General features: G+C 41.6%; 1 protein-coding gene across 1 annotated transcript in view; it reads right to left on the bottom strand.

The window, feature by feature from the left end:
* The window catches only part of septin12 (septin 12), a 152,837-nt gene that overhangs the window by 126,520 nt on the left and 4,874 nt on the right, over positions 1–21,443 (bottom strand). The window lies entirely within an intron of this gene.

Below are 21,443 nucleotides of genomic sequence, written 5' to 3'. Positions count from 1 at the left end.
AAAATGAGGAATGTGGTGTAATTGCATGATTGCAGCATTATTCAATGACTGTAGAGTTTCGAAGATCTGTGGAAGCAGCCCCATCAAAGTCATTGAAGCTGGGCTTCAACAGGGGAATGCACTGTGACGCTACAGGAATGTATGAGACGGAATCAGTCCGTCGACCTGCTACCGTACGTTGCTGATTCCGAACGAACTCGTCTTCGAGATGAACGTGTCTAACTCATTTCAAATGTTAACAAAACAGTACATATTTAACCGTAATTTTACATTTAGGGTTTAAGGAAGCGGCTGATCTGGGGTGTCTGACAGGGTTACAGGGCCTGGCATTTAGCTTGATCTGCCTGATCCTGTCTGTTTCGGCAATATCGGTCAATATCAGTCAATCGCCGGGCAGGCGTGGGCGCTGCATGGGTCTGGCAGGCTGTCTCGCCGACGCGTCAGGTGTGCCCCAAACAGTCGCAGTGGCACCTGTTGGGATTAAACGGCGATCGCGGATGTCTTCATGCTCTTATGACTTCAGCGTCGTAGCGGGTGCCCATGTCGACATTCCGTTCGAGTTCTGCGTAGGTCAGCTGGACGGGTGCAGGGTGCATTCGTGCTGCACCTGCCGGCCGATTTGTGTCCTCGCACCGGCTCAGTGAGTTCATTTGTCGTTGCTCGGGCGTCTTAATTTCGCATGCGCATCGTCTCACGGTCGGTCGTCGTTCCCGTCTGTGGCCATGGCTAAATCGGTTGCGGGCTGCTGCACAATTGCGTTGTCTGAGGGTTGCAATCCGATTGCGATTTGGGCCGTGCTCTGCGGGCATTTGAACGGTGTCGTTTTCTGTACTGCCGGGGTGCAACTTTAGCTCCCTGTCGGTGCATTGTGTTGGGGATTGGATGCAAATGAAGAGCTTGTGGCTCGTTGGAATGGAGTTCGGCGGGCGATTGCAAGTCACAGCACTGTTCGACTGTATCCCACTATTTGTACCCCACTTGTACCCCACTTGCCCCGTTCGTTACCAATGCCGGGAAGCCATGACGGCTACTGGTTCACCGGCGGCTTGGAATCCTGTGCCGGCGCTGTGGTCTGGATCCTAAACTGTAGCTACACGGCGCACTCGTTTGGAATCGGAGCGGCTACGTCGGCGTCTCAAGTGGTTTCATCATCTACGCGGAAAGTATGGGTAGTGGTCATGTGCAACGGTTCATTGTTACATCAGACTGAATGCAGGGATGTTCTGGACAGCCAGGAGGATGGCTTTCACTCTTCCAACCTCTAATAACGTTTACTCTTCTCGTTCTTGTATTTCAGGCTATGTATTCACTCACTCCATGTTAAGGTGTTCAAATGCTTAATACGAAATGTTTCGTCTGGTGGCTGGCCGGGCGCGGGTATGCAGCAGCATGTGGAGCGACAGGTGACAGTCACCATCGAAAGTTGGGATGTCGAGGCCGTGCCTCAGTTGGGTAGTTGAGGCGATGCCTCAGTTGGGTAGTCGAGGCCGTGCCTCAGTTGGGTAGTCGAGGCCATGCCTCAGTCAGTAATCACGTTCGTTCAATTTTAATTCATTCACTATAGATGCAGCAGGGGCACAGTCTGCTCTGAGATACGATGCTGAGGGTAAGTATGGCTAACACGACGCTCAGCTAGTTCAACTTCTAACACAACAGGGGCACCACATACACACAGCAGTCTCATGCATTGTCTCGTCTGGCATGTGGTTTTGTGTTGGGGGAATGCGTCGCTGCTCTCTGCTCGGAGGTCGAGACGGTGTCTCCGTTGGGTGCGGCAGGGAGCCGATGGAAGCAGAACCATAATGCCAAATTAAATGTTACTATGATGTGTTGTACCGTGTGAATAAAGTATCAAGTAAATACTATACTGAGTCCTCCTGCCTGAACCTATTGTTATTAGGGTTCCTTCGGTAGGAGGGAACCGTATTGTAGTTGGTGGTATTATTATGTTTTACCCATGGGAGTCAATGGCAGCCCCTAGAGCACAATGGTAAAAAGTTGTGAAACTTGGCATGTTGAAACTGCAGACCATTAGTAACTACCATACCAAACATGGGCCATGTGAGACAATAGGTGGCGCTACAGGCCACGCCCCAATATGTGATGCCATTTGCAGGCCATAAGTGCCAAAATGCTGAAATGTATTATATCTGCCTTATTTCTCATGAGGAACAAAAAAGCCTCTAGAACCTATAACGGCCGCCATATTGGATTTTTCTGTACAATAAAGATTGAGGAAACAAGTTTTTTCGCTACTCCTCCTACATTTCTGGTTGAATTTTCTTCAAAGTTGCCAGACATGATCTCCAAACTGAGCCTCACAAAGGTTATCACTGGAATTTTTTTTTTCGAAATCGTTTGTCCGGTACAGCCAATCAAAATCATCAACAAAGGAACCAAACAGGAAGTTGGGTCAAATCTCAGCAAATCTTTAAGATATCAACACCAAACTTGGTATATCGGTGGAAGACACTACAACATGTTCCCATGTGAAAAATTGACTTAATATCTTAAAAAACGACTGATATAAAGCAAATCGAATTTATCGCTGACGCTAAAATAATGCTTTACACATCCACCGGTCTAAAACGGATAATCTTATACTATCACTAGTTCTTATGAAGACTCTTGAGAATGTTTAGTATTCAAATCTGAAAAAAAGTTGAATGTAAGATGAAAAGTAGATTTTTAGTTAATATTTTAAATATACATGCTTGGCTAATTTCAGAGCTTTTTTGCTAAATCGTCTCTCCCCTCCATATGCCCGCGCGTGCTCCAAATCCTCACACACACTCAGCCTTCCCTTTACACATGCGCGGGCTTGACAAGACGCACACGCAACATCTCAAGAGAGTGTGGGCTGACCAAGCCCCCACTTATTCCTTAGTCTCTAGCAAAGACCTTGTGGATCTTGATGGTATTGCAATTCCGATTTTGTATGCAATGGTAAAAAGTTCTCAAAATCCTGAAACATTGATAGTATAGGCCATGAGTAACTACCACACCACAAATGACCCACCATTATCCATAGGTGGCGCTACGGCCACCCCTCAATTGTCCATTTTCAAAGTTATTTATTTGCATCTACTATTTGCATCCCATTTGTCCCATAATTCTGAAATTCATTACATCTGCCTTATTTCTCATGAGGAGCAAAAAAGCCTCTCCTATAACGGCACCCCCACAAATCTGAGAAATTGTTTAATGTAAGATGAAAAGTAGATTAATTGTGAATATTTAAAATATGTATGCTTGGCTAATTTCTACTAGCCTGACGTTGTCATACTCATAATTCTAGTCAGAAAATGAGTCTGAAAACTCTCCATTGGGCTTTGAGTACGGAGCGTGTTTCAACCGAACTCAACAAATGCCTCTACGCTCAATTGGATAGACCTACAACCAATCAGAGCAACGTATTATGTTGTTTGTTGAAAACGAATTCAACCCAAGGGCTCTTTCGTGACGTTGTTGATTACGTTACTGTTGATCATCTGTCATCATCATCGTATAAATCCCGCCCTGGCAATTTCATTGGTCCGTCCCAATTCTGGGTTTTCTGTAGTTGTCCCCAATACGAGACCCTCCAGACCCAACTTCCCAAACACATTTTTTTGTGGGCGGGAGAAGTTGGGCTGGCAGCCAGGGTACATTTCTACAGCTTTTTCCCCAAATCCTGTCTGTAGTTTGTTTAAACAAACGTAGCTTTTTAAACCTCTAGGTTTAATTCTCTCTTTTATACATTTAAAGTTGGATTTGACATTTAATCATTTAGCAAGTTGTTTGACTCAAAAACCATAACAGTACATGGCCCCAACAGTATCAAGCTCCCACCTTCACTCCTTAGTCTAGTACACATTTTAGACTAGTAGGCATTCTGTGATTAGTTTGGCCACAGCTAATTCTACTGTTAAAAGAAACAGCACGTCTTCTTCTTCAGAACTATACAGTTAAATCAACCAAACACAGCTTGGTCATGTTATCATCTTCTTTGGCACATCTAAACTAAGGACTAGAAGAAATCATGACCAAAGCAATTTGTTGAGGGATGGTTCCTCCATAAACAGTTGCCGACAAAGAATGTCAGACAATAACTTAAACATAGTCTTGCATTAAGAGTAGAGTCAACAAATTGAATAACTGTGCTAATGGTTGTTGAAACTCATTGCTCTGAGTTGGTGCATGTCAATTTAGGCAGAAGTCCATGTCTGGTGATATTTGACAACCTCAAACAGCATGAGTGTGCTTGACATACGTTATTTTACTTATCTTCATTTTACTTATTCATTTGCCTTTAACTTGTATATTTTGTTCATTGCTAATAAAGTATTTGTTTATTCTAAAACTGCTATCTATCTTAACACCTCACGGAATATAAATGTGTGCACAACAATTAGTTCCATTCAAGTAAGTCTATTTTATTGGACAAGAAGCATTCCATGAGTGGTGACATTTGACAACCTCAGTCTGCCACTGGGCCAAATGAAAAGCTCTATTCTTAATTTGCAATGCATCTAGGGGAAGTCTTAGATCATAAGGGGCAAAGCTGCGGCCACTTGTGATGTTAAAAAGGCCAGTTACATTAAAAAAAATATTGCTGTCATATACCATATTTCTTTGATTAAACGCTGCAGACAAACAACTAGACAAGGAGGTCAAACAAACGCTGAGTGTAAAATTGAAGCTGCGCGTGTCTCTACTTTTTGTAGAAATCTGAAGTAGCATGACAAAACATTCTTATACTTTAGCTTTCAAACAGAAAGCTGTGCAGAAAGCACTCACAAGCAGCAACAGACCTGTAGCACGCAAACTTGAGGTTGATGAAAGGCACATTCAGGAGTGGTCAAGTCAGCTACCTCGCTATATTGTATAAAATATATATATATAAGTATATAAATAACTACTGGAGTGGTTCGGAGTGAGGGAAGAATGCAGCGCGAGACCGACAGGCGGATCGGTGCGGGGTCCGCAGTGATGCGGGCTCTGCATCGGTCGTGGTGAAGAAGGAGCGGAGTCGAAAGGCGAAGCTCTCTATTTACCAGTCGATCCACGTTCCTACCCTCACCAATGGTCACAAACTATGGGCGGTGATCAAATACAAGCGGCTGAAATTAGCTTTCTCCGCAGGGTGTCCGGGTTCTCCCTTAGAGATAGGGTGAGAAGCTCGGTCATCCGGGAGGAGCTCAGAGTAGACCGGCTGCTCATCTGCATCGAGAGGAGCCAGCTGAGGTGGCTCGGGCATCTGATTAGGATGCCTCCTGGACGCCTCCCTGGTGAGGTGTTTTGGGCACGTCCCACTGGGAAGGGGCCCCGGGGAAGACCCAGGACACGCTGGAGGGACTATGTCTCTTGGCTGGCCTGGGAACACCTCGGGGTCCCCCAGGGGGAGCTGGTGGAAGTGGCCTAGGTTGCTGCCCCCGGGACCCGACCCCCGGACAAGCGGTAGATGACAACGACAACGACAGCATTTTAACCACGTTTGTCCAAAATTTCTAAAAGTTGGTACGCATGCCTTATGGAACAAAAGAGTATCAAGAATTTTTGAAAATTACTTAAAATCAGCCATTGATCCAATTGTCTTTAAATGGTGTGTACATGTGTGAAATACATGTCTGTGTCATGTCAATTTGGTAATGGTTTGCAATGTTAAGGAGGAACCCGCCATTGCTGCCTGCAGCTATATTTGTTAGTTTTATTATTCTTGTACCATGGAAGTCAGTGGCAGCCCCGAGAATCCTTCGATAACTTTTTGAGATATTTGGCACACTCATTAACGACAGTTACGTCTATACTTACACAAAGTTTCATGTCTCCCAATAGACCACTCTAGCGCCACCAATGGGTCAAAGTTGGACTTGTGTTTACACACGCAACTTTTGAACCTTATGACCCATTTTCAAAAATGAGGTACCATTGGATCACGACGAGTTCAATGCACACCATGGCGTCGATTTCCGGTTATATAGATTTTCCGCTATTTCGGTTTTATCAAAAACCTTAAAAAAGCCTACTCCTCCTACAATTTTTGTCAAATCTTCTTAAAAATTACCAGAGATGATCTTCAAACTAAGCCGCACAAAAGTTATGGTAGAGCATTTTGATCCCCACAACCGTTTGTCCGTGACAGCCAATCAAAGTCATCAGGAAAGCCACCAAACAGGAAATGAAGTAATATCTCAGCAGTTCTTTGAGACAGTGACACCAAATTTGGTATGCCTACTCGGAACCTTATTCTGAGGATGTCCTCCAAATATTGTGTCGTGTGACTAAAAGGGGGCGTGGCCGGAAGCATAAACGTGTTTTGGCTACTAACTATTTAAGTGTTTACCTTAATAAAGTAATTTCTTTGTCTGTTGATGTCTTATGAGTTATCAAGCTTGACCATCGATAATATTTCATAACAACCGAATTGACGCGGCCGCCATTTTGGATTTAATGGAAAAGTGTAAAAACCTTCTACACGCCCCACATTTTGTCCGATGTTTACAAAATTTGGCACAGATGATCTTCAGACCAAGCTTCAAAAAGATGTCGGATGGATTTTCCATTTTCAAAACCGTTTGTTCGGTAGAGCCGATCAAAGGCGGCAGCGAAGCCGCAAAATACACGTGAGACCGTAACTCAGCAACCATTCGTGCGATTGTCACCAAACTTGTGTTCCATCGTTCCCACGAGGGGCAGAGGAGGCCTGTGGTGTTATACCAGTAAAAAAACAGTTTGAACACTCAGTACGTTGGAACGCAAACAGATATTTCAACCAAACTTGGTGTGTTGCAATGAGTGCAACAGGTTATTGTGACTTAATTGTTGCGCAAGTGCTATGGAGGCCATGTCCTGCTCTGGACTGCTTGGCCCCTCCATTGCTGCTTGCAGCTATATTTGGTGGCCAAGCCGCGAAGCGGCGAAGCCACATAAGTGATTCTACCTTTTCTTATTATTAGGATTCCTCCGTAAGGAGGAAACCTATTGTTATTGTTAGTTTTATTCTTTTTTTTATTCTTGTACCATGGAAGTCAATGGCAGCCCCTAGAACCCTATGGTAACTTTTTGTGAAATTTGGTACACTCATTAAGGACAGTTACTTCTATACTTACACCAAGTTTCATGTCTCCCATTAGACCACTCTAGCGCCACCAACGGGTCAAAGTTGGACTTGTGTTTACACACGCAACTTTTGAACCGTATGACCGATCAAAAATGAGGTACCATTGGATTACCTGGATCAAGACGAGTTCAACGCACCCTATGGTGTCAATTTCCGGTTATATAGATTTTCCGCAATTTCCGGTTTTATCAAAAACCTTTGAAAGCCTACTCCTCCTACAATTTTTGTCAAATCTTCTTCAACATTACCAGAGATGATCTTCAGACCAAGCCTCACAAAAGTTATCGATTAGAATGTTGTTCCTCACAACCGTTTGTCCGGTACAGCCAATCAAATTCAGCAGAAAAGCAGCCAAACAGGAAGTGAAGTCATATCTCAGCAAATCTTCAAGATATCAACACCAAACTTGGTATGTTGACTCGGAACCCTCTTCTGAGGATATCTACACAATTTGGTGTCACGTGATCACTGGGCGTGGCCGCAGGAAGCAAAAGTGTGTTTTGGCCAATAACTATTGATTTGTTTGCCTTTATTGGGGTGTGCTTGCCTTCGGCGAGCACAAACCATTGTTATCTCACATATATATTATTTATTATTTATTGTTTCTTTTCGCCCCCCTAAGGATGCCTCAATATTTGGACTACATAGACAACGGCGATGTCAAAAGGTTCGTCTCGGTAGCGATTGCGTTGGTTGTATTGGGATTTATGTTCCATTGCACGGTTTAAGTAGAAATTACGTTTTTGTGGCAAAAAGTGAAGCTAACGGTGGCTAACTTGCTAGCCACAGTCACTGACGCCACTAACGTCACCAACGTCACCAACGTCACCAACGTCACGAAAACTCGCGTGACTATCTCTAGCAGAACATTAGTTTCCCATCTGTTAACTTGGGGGATACTAATCTGCAAGGCAGCTGCAGAAACGCCACAAGCAAAGAGGCCAGGGTGATATTTAATCATTTTACTTTGTGGTGTGAAACATAATTGTGAAATGTAATGTACAATATTAGCTGATATTATTAAGTAAGTAGGCCCACATCTACTTTCGGAAACGGTAGTCTACTATTTCACTGAAGCATTAGCATCATGACATTAGCCTCTGTTGCTTGGGCAACACATACTACAGTGGTCATGATGCATCTGTTTTCAATCGTTAAAATAAACATTCCTCACAAATACGTTTTTGTTGTAGGATTTATTTTGACATTAATAAACGATTTGTTGGTGAAATGACCATTACCTGTGGTTTCAAATCAGTGTGGCGGCTCACTGCAACGCTGTAGCCTACCCGAGACACTAATGAGTAGCTAACAAAAACATCTCTTTAGAGATGTTTAGAAAGTCAAACGGCGACGGAACATGTTTGGCTTTCCCCTTACTCAAAAGTTTTTCAATAGGTGAAAGTATTTGACTACTAAACTGAACTTCATTGCCACAGCCTAAACTTTGTCAATGTCAAAACTTTGTCTGTTCATGAAAATAATTAATGTCAGCCTGCTTCAGCCTTGCTTAGCTGTAGGATATACATTTTACTGGGTCTTGCTGCGCTGCTTGATTTATTGAAATTATTATGAAATGTTATGTTTTACTAGCCATTTGCCTTCTTAAGCAAATCACAGTATTTCCCACCCCTCATGGTGTAACTGAGACGACCGTAAATAGCCTAATTCATCTTTCAAGTAATAAGCCCCCGTTGAAGGGTTGAGCAGGAAATTAGCTGGTCTGTAGAGATCTTGGGTTGGTGGTTTTACTGATGCAGAATTCGCTCAAATAAAATCGATAGACGTAACGAGTGGCACATAACGTGAAGTAGGCCTAACATTGCATTTTATTTTGTTTGAGTTTTAATAACTTGTCCAGTGCATCGGGGCAAGTAGCACTAGCCTAAATTGATCTTCCAGACTTGCCGTAAAAAAAAAATGTACTCTTCCCGGACAAGCCTTAGCTACATGGCTAGACTGTTGATCCAGATCAGAATCCATCATATCTTGGACACTCAAAATCAGCGAATCTTGCAGCCAAATCAAGTAGCCTATATTTATAGGCCTTTATATGGCTACAAACTTCTGCTCGGTTTCTAGCTGGCTACTTGTTACCAAGTTACAACTTTGTTGCAGGGGCATTCTTTGTCTACATTGCGAGCTAACAGTGTCCGGTAATTATGTCGCTATAAATAATGATGTTAAACCGAGACCACTAAGCCCTCAAAGAAAATGTAAGGTCAAAGAAACAAAAGAAAGGTTTGAGGTTACTCTGAAAATTATTAATAAAATAGGCTTCTAATATTAAACTGCTAAATCCTTCTCTAACTAGGCTCCTCTATGATGCATAATGAAACTTAACGTTTTTTAAGTAATCAATAAGCCTACGCTTGCCCTCATTACTCAAATGATGCCGTTCAGGGCGTTCAAATTACATAATAGGGCGATGATAGGAGGATAATAGGACATAATAGGGCAACCAACAAGTTGTTTATATCTGATTACAATTTAATAAGTTATCTAGCGCTGCATCTTCATGAGCTACATTTGGCCTCCTTCTCTTCCAACCAACCAGTATCACCTCTCCTCCATCTGAGTGATGCATGTCATTTTTACAAACTTATTATCAAGGGAACACAATGGTCAGAACTGTAGTCATACACTTAAATGCTTTTTGAAATATGTAAACACCAGGAGTGTATGGAAAGCTGGGGCAGCCACAAGCACACCCTCACAATTTCCCCAGAAATTGTATGCTCTCTAGTTGAGTGATTCCTTTGTCTCATGATATCTTGGGACATCCCGTGTGTGACTCATAATAATTTGTGATAATAGCCGAATTTATGCGGCCGCCATTTTGAATTTATTGAAAAACGTTTTTTCTGTACTCCTCCTACACATGTTGTCAAATCTTCACCAAATTTAGCAGAGATTATCTTCAGACCAAGCCTCACAAAAGCTAACACATGGTTTTCTGATTTTCGAAACCGTTTTTCCGGTACAGGCAATCAAAATGTGCTGTTAAGCCAGCAAACAGGAAGTTGGGTTGTATCTCAGCAAATCTTTGATGGATTCACACCAAACTTGCTGCGTGTACTTGTTACCCTCTTCTGAGGATGTCTAAAATGTTTTCTGGGTTATTTGACTGCTTGGCCACCTCATTGCTGCTTGCAGCTATATTTGGAATTGGTCAGATTTGGTATCCCCTTGGTAAGTCAGCAGCGTTGATTTTTCTATACAGTTACAATATGTCAAGAATAAAAAAAATTCAATGGTTCACAATGTTTGGAGGAATCCGCCATTACTGCTTGCAGTTATATTTGGTGGCCAAGCCGCGAAGCGGCGAAGCCACATAAGTGATTCTACCTTTTCTTATTATTATTATTATTATTACACTTCTTCTGTCATTGGAGTCTATGGCAGCCCCTAGAACCGTATGGTAAAAAGTTGTGAAATTTGGCACACTTATTAAGCACAGTCCCCTCTTTATATTCACCAAGTTTCATGTCTCTCATTGGAGCACTCTAGCGCCACCAACTGGTCAAAGTTGGACTTGTGTTTACACACGTAACTTTTGAACCGTATGACCGATTTTCAAAAATGAGGTACCATTGGATTCCCTGGATCAAGACGAGTTCAACACACCCTATGACGTCAATTTCCGGTTATATAGATTTTCCACCATTTTGAATTTTAAGGAAACACGTTTTTTCGCTTCAACTACTTTTATTTTTTTCAAATCTTCCCCAGAATTGGCACACATTATCATCAGACCAACCCTCACAGAAGTGATCAAAGGATATTCGATTTTCAAAACCGTTTGTCCGGTACAGCCAATCAAAATCGGCAACAAAGCAACCAAACAGGAAGTTGGGTCATATCTCAGCAAATCTTTGAGAAATCAACACCAAACTTAATATGATGACTCGGAACCCTCTTCTGAGGCTGTCCAATTAATTTGGTGTCATGTGGTCACTGGGCGTGGCCGCAGGAAGCAAAAATGTGTTTTGGCCAATAACTGTTGATTTGTTTGCTTTTATTAAGTGATTCCTTTGTCTCATGATATGTTGGGACATCCCCTATGTGATACATGATAACTTGTGATAATAGCCGAATTGATCCGGCCGCCATTTTGAATTAATTGAAAAACGTTTTTTCTTTACTCCTCCTACACATGTTGTCCAATCTTCACCAAATTTGGCAGAGAGTATCTTCAGACCAAGCCTCACAAAGGGTTTCACATGATTTTTTGATTTTCAGAACCGTTTGCCCGGTACAGGGAGTCAAAATGTGCAATTAAGCCAGCAAACAGGAAGTTGGGTCGTATCTCAGAAAATCTTTGATGGATTCACACCAAACTTGCTGCATGCCCTCGGAACGCTGTTCTGAGGATTTCTTAAGTGTTTTATGGGTCATTTGACTGCTTGGCCACCACATTGCTGCTTGCAGCTATATTTATTATTATTATTACACTTCTTCTGTCATTGGAGTCTATGGCAGCCCCTAGAACCGTATGGTAAAAAGTTGTGAAATTTGGCACACTCATTAAGCACAGTCCCCTCTTTATATTCACCGAGTTTCATGTCTCTCATTGGAGCACTCTAGCGCCACCAACTGGTCAAAATTGGACTTGTGTTTACACTTGTAACTTTTGAACCGTATGACCGATTTTCAAAAATGAGGTACCGTTGGATTCCCTGGATCAAGACAAGTTTAACACACCCTATGACGTCATTTTCCGGTTATATAGATTTTCCACCATTTTGAATTTTAAGGAAACACGTTTTTTCGCTTCAACTACTTCTATTTTTGTCAAATCTTCCCCAGAATTGGCACACATTATCATCAGACCAATCCTCACAGAATTTATTAAAGGATATTTGATTTTCAAAACCGTTTGTCCGGTACAGCCAATCAAAATCGGCAACAAAGCAACCAAACAGGAAGTTGGGTCATATCTCAGCAAATCTTTGAGAAATCAACACCAAACTTAATATAATGACTCGGAACCCTCTTCTGAGGCTGTCCAATTAATTTGGTGTCATGTGATCACTGGGCGTGGCCGCAGGAAGCAAAAATGTGTTTTGGCCAATAACTGTTGATTTGTTTGCTTTTATTAAGTGATTCCTTTGTCTCATGATATGTTGGGACGTCCCGTGTGTGATATATGATAATTTGTGATAGTAGCCGAATTGATCCGGCCGCCATTTTGAATTCATTGAAAAACGTTTTTTCTTTACTCCTCCTACACATGTTGTCCAATCTTCACCAAATTTGGCAGAGAGTATCTTCAGACCAAGCCTCACAAAGGGGTTCACATGATTTTCTGATTTTCAGAACGGTTTGCCCGGTACAGGCAGTCAAAATGTGCCATTAAGCCAGCCAACAGGAAGTTGGGTCGTATCTCAGCAAATCTTTGATGGATTCACACCAAACTTGCTGCATGCACTCGGAACCCTGTTCTGAGGATTTCTAAAGTGTTTTATGGGTCATTTGACTGCTTGGCCACCACATTGCTGCTGCAGCTATATTTAGGATTCCTCCGTAAGGAGGAAACCTATTGTTATTGGTGGTTTTATTATTAGGATTCCTCCATAAGGAGGAAACCTATTGTTATTGGTGGTTTTATTAGGGTTCCTCCGGTAGGAGGGAACCCTATTGTTATTGGTGGTTTTATTATTATTATGTTTTACCCATGGGAGTCAATGGCAGCCCCTAGAGCACAATGGTAAAAAGTTGTGAAATTTGGCATGTTGAAACTGCAGACCATTAGTAACTACCATACCAAACATGGGCCATGTGAGACAATAGGTGGCGCTACAGGCCACGCCCCAAAATGTCAATTTTTTAAGTGATGCCATTTGCAGGCCATAAGTCCCAAAATGCTGAAATTTATTACATATGCCTTATTACTCATGAGGAACAAAAAAGCCTCTAGAACCTATAACGGCCGCCATATTGGATTTTTCTGTACAATAAAGATTGAGGAAACACGTTTTTTCGCTACTCCTCCTACATTTTTGGTTAAAATTTTCTTCAAAGTTGCCAGAGAGGATCTCCAGACTGAGCCTCACAAAAGTTATCAATAGGATTTTTGATTTTCAAAACCGTTTGTCCAGTACAGCCAATCAAATTCATCAACAAAGGAACCAAACAGGAAGTTGGGTCAAATCTCAGCAAATCTTTGAGATATCAACACCAAACTTGGTATATCGGTGGAAGACAATACAACATGTTCCCATGTGAAAAATTGACTTAATATCTTAAAAAATGACTGACATAAATCAAATCAAATTTATCGCTAACGCTAAAATAATGCTTTACACATCCACCGGTCTAAAACGGATACTCTGATACTATCAATAGTTCATATGAAGACTCTTGAGAATGTTTAGTATTCAAATCTGAATTTTTTTTAATGTAAGATGAAAAGTAGATTTTTGGTGAATATTTGAAACATGCATGCTTGGCTAATTTCAGAGCTATTTTGGCTGAATCCTCTCTCCCCTCCTCCTGCCCGCGCGTGCTCCAGATCCTCACACACACTCAGCCTTCCCTTGACACACGCGCGGCCAAGACGCACACGCAACATTTCAGGAGAGTGTGGGCTGACCAAGCCCCCACTCATTCCTTGGTCTTTAGCAAAGGCCCATGTGGATCCTGAAACATTGATAGTATAGACCAAGAGTAACTACCACACCACAAATGGCCCAACATTACCCATAGGTGGCGCTACAGGCCACGCCCTGAAGCACAAAGATACAAGGCTCTCTGGAATGGTTAGGCTCACCAAGCCCCCTCCCTTCACTTCTTGGCTTGAAATAAAGGCCCATGTGGATCTTGTTGGTATTGCATTTCCGATTTTGTATGCAATGGTAAAAAGTTCTCCATATCCTGAAACAGTGATAGTATAGGCCATGAGTAACTACTACACCACAAATGACCCACCATTATCCATAGGTGGCGCTACGGCCACCCCCCAATTGTCCATTTTCAATGTGCTGCCATTTGCATCCCATTTGTCCCAAAATTCAGAAATTCATAACATATGCCTTATTTCTCATGAGGAACAAAAAAGCCTCTAGAACCTATAACGGCACCCACACAAATCTGAAAAAAAGTTGAATGTAAGATGAAAAGTAGATTTTTAGTGAATATTTGAAACATGCATGCTTGGCTAATTTCAGAGCTTTTTTGCAAAATCCTCTCTCACCTCCTCCTGCTCCTCCTGCCTGATCCAAATCCTCACATACTCAGCCTTCCCTTGACACACGCGCGACTAAGACGCACACGCAACATTTCAGGAGAGTGTGGGCTGACCAAGCCCCCACTCATTCCTTGGTCTTTAGCAAAGGCCCATGTGGATCTTGATGGTATTTCATTTCCAATTTTGTATGCAATGATAAAAAGGTCTCAAATCCTGAAACATTAATAGTATAGGCCGAGAAACACTTTAACAAAAGCCCATGTGGATCTTCTTGGTATTGCATTTCCGATTTTGTATGCAATGGTAAAAAGGTCTCAAAATCCTGAAACATTGATAGTATAGGCCGAGAAACACTTTAACAAAAGCCCATGTGGATCTTCTTGGTATTGCATTTCCGATTTTGTATGCAATGGTAAAAAGTTATAAAAATCCTGAAACATGGATAATATAGACCAAGAGTAACTACCACACCACAAATGGCCCACCATTACCCATAGGTGGCGCTACAGGCCACGCCCTAAACCACAAAGATACAAGGCTTTCTGGAATGGATAGAATCACCAAGCCCCCTCCCTTCACTTCTTGGCTTGAAATAAAGGCCCATGTGGATATTGATGGTATTGCATTTCCGATTTTGTATGCAATGGTAAAAAGGTCTCAAAATCCTGAAACATAGATAGTATAGGCCAAGAAACACTTTAACAAAGCCCATGTGGATCTTGTTGGTATTGCTTTTCCGATTTTGTATGCAATGGTAACAAGTTCTCCAAATCCTGAAACATTGATGGTATAGGCCATGAGTAACTACCACACCACAAATGACCCACCATTATCTATATGTGGCGCTACGGCCATCCCACCATTGTCCATTTTCAAAGTGCTTCCATTTGCATCCTATTTGTCCCATAATTCTGAAATTCATTATATATGCCTCATTTCCCATGAGGAACAAAAAAGGCTCTAGAACCTATAATGACCACCCCCACAAATCTGAAAAATAGTTCAATGTAAGATGAAAAGTAGATTCATTGTGAATATTTAAAATATGTATGCTTGGCTAATTTCTAGAGCTTTTTCCCCAAATCCTGTCTGTAATTTGTTTAAATGAACGTAGCCTTTTAAACCTCTAGGTTTAATTCTCTCTTTTATACATTTAAAGTTGGATTTGACATTTAACAGACATTCAATCATTTAGCAAGTTGTTTGACTCAAAAATCATAAAAGTACATGGCCCCAACAGTACCAAGCTCCCACCTTCACTCCTTAGTCTAGTAGCCATTTTAGACTAGTAGGAATTCTGTGATTAGTTTGGCCACAGCTAATTCTACTGTTAAAAGAAACAGAAGGTCTTCTTCTTCAGAACTATACAGTTGAATCAACCAAACGCAGCTTGGTCATGTTATCATCTTCTTTGGCACATTTAAACTAAGGACTAGACTTTTAAGAAAGCATGACCAAAGCAATTTGGTGAGGGAGGGTTCCTCCATAAACAGTTGCCGACAAAGAATTTCAGACAATAACTTAAACGTAGTCTTGCATTAAGAGTAGAGTCAACGAATTGAATAACTGTGCTAATGGTTGTTGAAACTCATTGCTCTGAGTTGGTGCATGTCATTTTAGGCAGAAGTCCATGTCTGGTGATATTTGACAACCTCAAACAGAATGAGTTTGCCACTGGGTCTAATGAAAAGGCTCTTGTTTTGATTTGCAATGCAATTATGGGAGGTTCTAGATCATTGGGGTGCCAAGCTGGGCCCAGTTGTACTGTTAGAAAGGCCAGTTACATTAAACATTATTGTTGTCAAATTATTTTTTTTTCCCAGCATTGCAGGCACTAACAAAAGCAGTGGTGCCCAGAAATGTTTCGCAGGAGTGGCGAAAAAGAGAAGCAGAACAGTGGAACACCATCTCACTACCATTATCTCTTATTCACTCTCATCTGTGTTTTATTTCTGTAACTGGTAGAGTATGGGACTACATGAAAGTTTCAAAGTCAAAGTGTAGTAATGTACAATAGAGGAACTGGGTGTACAAGCTTCTGCTTGCGGAATGAATGCTTCGTGACATGTTTTATAAAACTTGAGAAGTTTCCTTTTATTCGTGGTGTGTGTCCAGTATATAACGTCTAGCCCTGCTTTATCCTACCGCCCTGCTCCCCGGCCCCTCGTCGTAGCCTCATCTCCATGCCCATAACATTACGCCATTAACTAGATCCAGTTACATGACACTGGGAAATGGGTGCTGATGTGGAAAGTCCCCAAAAACAGCAGAAAACAAGGAAAATATTAATCCACCAGTCATTTTTACATTTTAAATATGGAGGCATCTATAGGAACTAGTGGTTACTCCTTTGTTGTGCACCCAACAGATATTGGGCTACTTTACATATAATACATATATAACTATACTTATAGGCCTTAACGTAGTTGTCGGCCTACCATTACATACACGTCCTTTACTACATTGTATCTTCCCTTTCATAAAGTTATTGTTGTAATCAAAGCTTTTAAAGAATGGATCTCTGCATGATGGGCCTGACCAGAGCAGAGGTGGCCTGACAGAACACGCTTCAAAGTTGTCACTTTCAAAAGGGTGGCATTTTAACCCTGTTCGTCCAAAATGTCTAAAAGTTGGTACGCATGCCTTATATTGCTCATGGGGAACAAAAGAGTGTCAAGAACCCATAATGTCAGCAGCATGGATATTTCTCTACAGTGACAATTTGTGAAGAATTTCAGAAAATGACTTAAAATCAGCCATTGATCCAGTTGTCTTGAAATGTTGTGTACATGTATGAAATACATGCAGGGGCGGCCTTAAGCATCTGGGGGCCCGTTTCAAAAACTAATATGGGGCCCTACCAAAACATAAACATAATAGAGCAGAAAAGGCAAGGATTCCTGTCGGTTTCCATCAATGGTATCTTATTTTATTACGTGCACTTTCAGCTTCATGAACAGGGCAGCTCAACATCGGAATAATCCAACCTTATTTGATTAAAACAATATCTAATTATACAGGGTTTTAAGTTGAAATAAGGCTCGCCTTTTCACGCACGGCAACTTCACTGCTAATTGACTAGCGCAGTATATGTTCAGCTGACTTGGCAAAAAAAAACAGCTCAAATATCCCGTCAACTTCAATTATTTAACAAAAAGCAAAGAAGAAAAATAGTCTGACGTGACACTGATCCGAACTTATCATAAACTAGCTCTAGCTCTACAACGATGCACTCACCGGGCGCACCGCTGCTGTCGCCGGTAGTAGGATCTACAGATGCTGAACCAAAGATAGAGATCACTTTTTGTAAACTGAATAAAGCTTTTTTTTTTTGTCCGATATTTTTAGTTTTTCAGCAACACTGGCATATGTACGTTTCATTTCTTTTCCTGCTCAAACTAACATTTTAACCTTGGTTGCGGGGGCGGTAAACGTTGCCATGGTAACCACGAGTTCGACCAATCAGAGATATCAGTCAGTGTTGTTTTGCTTAGAATTGTGGGTAGTGTAGTATTTCAACAAAAGATCGCAAATAACAAGGTTGATTTACGGACTTGTGGCTTGAGCAGAAACTTTCGTTTCACAACCTCGTAGTTCGTGGTCAGTCTGCCTTGGATGGTTTAGAGTAGACATTGTGGCAGACAATCAATATCTTACTGAGAGAATGAACGGGACTTTTGCCGGTCTGTTGGGGGTCCCCTTGGAGGGCGGGGCCCGTTTCAATTGAAACGGATGAAACATAGGTAAGGCCGCGTCTCAATACATGTCAGTGTCATGTCAATTTGGTAATGGTTTGAAATGTTATGGAGGAACCCGCCATTGCTGCCTGCAGCTATATTTATTTGTAATTCTTGTACCATGGGAGTCAATGGCAGCCCCTAGACCCCATCGACAACTTTTTGTGAAATTTGGCACACTCATTAAGGACAGTTTCTTCTATACCTACACCAAGTTTCATGTCTCCCATTAGACCACTCTAGCGCCACCAATGGGTCAAAGTTGGACTTGTGTTTACACACGCAACTTTTGAACCGTATGACTCATTTTCAAAAATGAGGTACCATTGGATTCCCTGGATCAAGCCGAGTTCAACGCACACCATGGCGTTAATTTCCGGTTATATAGATTTCCCGCCATTTCCGGTTTTATCAAAAACCTTTGAAAGCCTACTCCTCCTACAATTTTTGTCATATCTTCTTCAAAATCACCAGAGATGATCTTCAGACCAAGCCTCACAAAAGTTATCAAAGGAATTTTGATCCTCATAACCGTCTGTCCGGTACAGCCAATCAAATTCATCAGAAAAGCCGCCAAACAGGATGTGAAGTCATGTCTCAGCAAATCTTTGAGATATCAACACTAAACTTGGTAGATCGGAGGAAGACACTACAACATGTTACCATGTGCAAAGGCAAATTCATATCTCAAAAAATGATTGATATAAAGCAAATTGAACTTATCGCTAACGCTAAAATTATGCTTTACACATCAGCCATTCAAAAACTGATACTCTGATTCAATCACAAGTTCATATGAAAACTCTTGAGAATGTTCATAACACAAATCTGTGAAAAAGTTGACTGTAAGATGAAAGGTCGATTTTTGGTGAATATTTGAAACATGCTTGCTTGGCTAATTTCTAGGCAAATTTCCAATGAATGTCTCCCTTGCTCCTCCCCGCGCGTGCTCCAAAATCTCACACACACTCAGCCTTCCCTTGACACACGCGCGACCAAGACGCACACGCAACATTTCAGGAGAGTGTGGGCTGACCAAGCCCCCACTCATTCCTTGGTCTTTAGCAAAGGCCCATGTGGCTCTTGATGGTATTGCATTTCCGATTTTGTATGCAATGGTAAAAAGGTCTCAAATCCTGAAACATTGATAGTGTAGGCCGAGAAACACTTTAACAAAAGCCCATGTGGATCTTGTTGGTATTGCATTTCCGATTTTGTATGCAATGGTAAAAAGTTATAAAAATCCTGAAACATTGATAGTATAGACCAAGAGTAACTACCACACCACAAATGGCCCACCATTACCCATAGGTGGCGCTACAGGCCACGCCAAAAAGCACAAATATACAAGGCTTTCTGGAATGGATAGGCTCACCAAGCCCCCTCCCTTCACTTATTGGCTTGAAAAAAAGGCCCATGTGGCTCTTGATGGTATTGCATTTCCGATTTTGTATGCAATGGTAAAAAGGTCTCAAAATCCTGAAACATAGATAGTATAGGCAAAGAAACACTTTAACAAAAAGCCCATGTGGATCTTGTTGGTATTGCTTTTCCGATTTTGTATACAATGGTAAAAAGTTATAAAAATCCTGAAACATTGATAGTATAGACCAAGAGTAACTACCACACCACAAATGGCCCACTATTACCCATAGGTCTTCCCTTGACACACGCGCGGGCTTGGCAAGACGCACACGCAACATTTCAGGAGAGTGTTCCTTGGTCTTTTGCAAAGGCCATGTGGATCTTGATGGTATTGCATTTCAGATTTTGTTTGCCATGGTAAAAAGTTCTCCAAATCCTGAAACATTGATAGTAAAGGCCAAGAGTAACAACAACACTTTAACAAAAGCCCATGTGGATCTTGTTGGTATTGCATTTCCGATTTTGTATGCAATGGTAAAAAGTTAAAAACATCCTGAAACATTGATAGTATAGGCCAAGAGTAACTACCACACCACAAGTGGCCCACCATTACCAATAGGTGTCGCTACAGGCCACGCCCTAAAGCACAAAGCACTTCACTTCTTGTGAAGATTAAAGCGCTTCACTTCTTGGCTTGAAATAAAGGCCCTTGTGGATCTTGATGTTATTGCATTTCAGATTTGGTATCCCATTGGAAATTCAGCAGCATTGATTTTTCTATACAGTTACAATTTGTCAAGAATATACATTTTTCAATGGTTCGCAATGCTTTACACGTAAGCCAGTCAAACAAGTTCATATGAAGACTCTTGAGAATGTTTAGTACACAAATCTGAGAAAAAGTTGACTCTAAGATGAAAGGTCGATTTTTGGTGAATCTTTGAAACATGCATGCTTGGCTAATTTCTAGGGAAATTTACAATGAAATGTGTCCCCTGCTCCTCCCCGCGCATGCTCCAAATTCTCAGACACTCATTCTTCCCTTGACACGCGCGGGCTTGGCAAGACACACACGCAACATATCAGGACTGTGTGGGCTGACCAAGCCCCCACTCATTCCTTGAATATCAGCATAGGCCCTTGAGGACCTTGGTGTCATTGCATTTCCTACTTTGTATGCAATAGTAAAAAGGTCTCCAAATCCTGACACATTGACAGTACAGGCCAAGAGTAACTACCACACTTTACCCAAAGCCCATGTGGATCCTGTTGGTATTGCATTTCCGATTTTATATGCAATGGTAAAAAGTTTTTAAAATCCTGAAACATTAATAGTATAGGCCAAGAGTAACTACCACACCACAAATGGCCCACCATTACCCATAGGTGGCGCTACAGGCCACGCCTTAATGCATAAAGATACAAGGCTTTCTGGAATGGATAAGCTCACCAAGCCCCCTTCCTTCACTTACTGGCTTGAAATAAAGGCCCTTGTGGATCTTGATGGTATTGCATTTCAGATTTGGTATGCCATTGGTAATTCTGCAGCATACATTTTTCTATACAGTTACAATTTGTCAAAAATAAACATTTTTCAATGGTTCGCAGTGTTTGGAGGAATCCGCCATTACTGCTTGCAGTTATATTTATTGTTAGTTTTATTCTTTTTTTAGGATTCCTCCGTCAGGAGGAAACCTATTGTTATTGTTAGTTTTATTATTCTTGTACCATGGAAGTCAATGGCAGCCCCTAGAACCCTTTGATAACTTTTTGAGAAATTTGGCACACTCATTAAGGACAGTTTCTTCTATACCTACACCAAGTTTCATGTCTCCCATTAGACCACTCTAGCGCCACCAATGGGTCAAAGTTGGACTTGTGTTTACACACGCAACTTTTGAACCGTATGACTGATTTTCAAAAATGAGGTACCATTGGATTCCCTGGATCGAGACGAGTTCAACACACCCTATGCCGTCAATTTCCGGTTATATAGATTTTCCGCCATTTCCGGTTTTAGCAAAAACCTTTGAAAGCCTACTCCTCCTAC

This window comes from Hypomesus nipponensis, chromosome 17 (assembly GCF_054491055.1).
Source record: "Hypomesus nipponensis isolate SF chromosome 17, ASM5449105v1, whole genome shotgun sequence".
Lineage (NCBI taxonomy): Eukaryota > Metazoa > Chordata > Actinopteri > Osmeriformes > Osmeridae > Hypomesus > Hypomesus nipponensis.
Note: the sequence above shows the minus strand (reverse complement) of the source record. Positions and strands in the feature narration are given on the sequence as shown.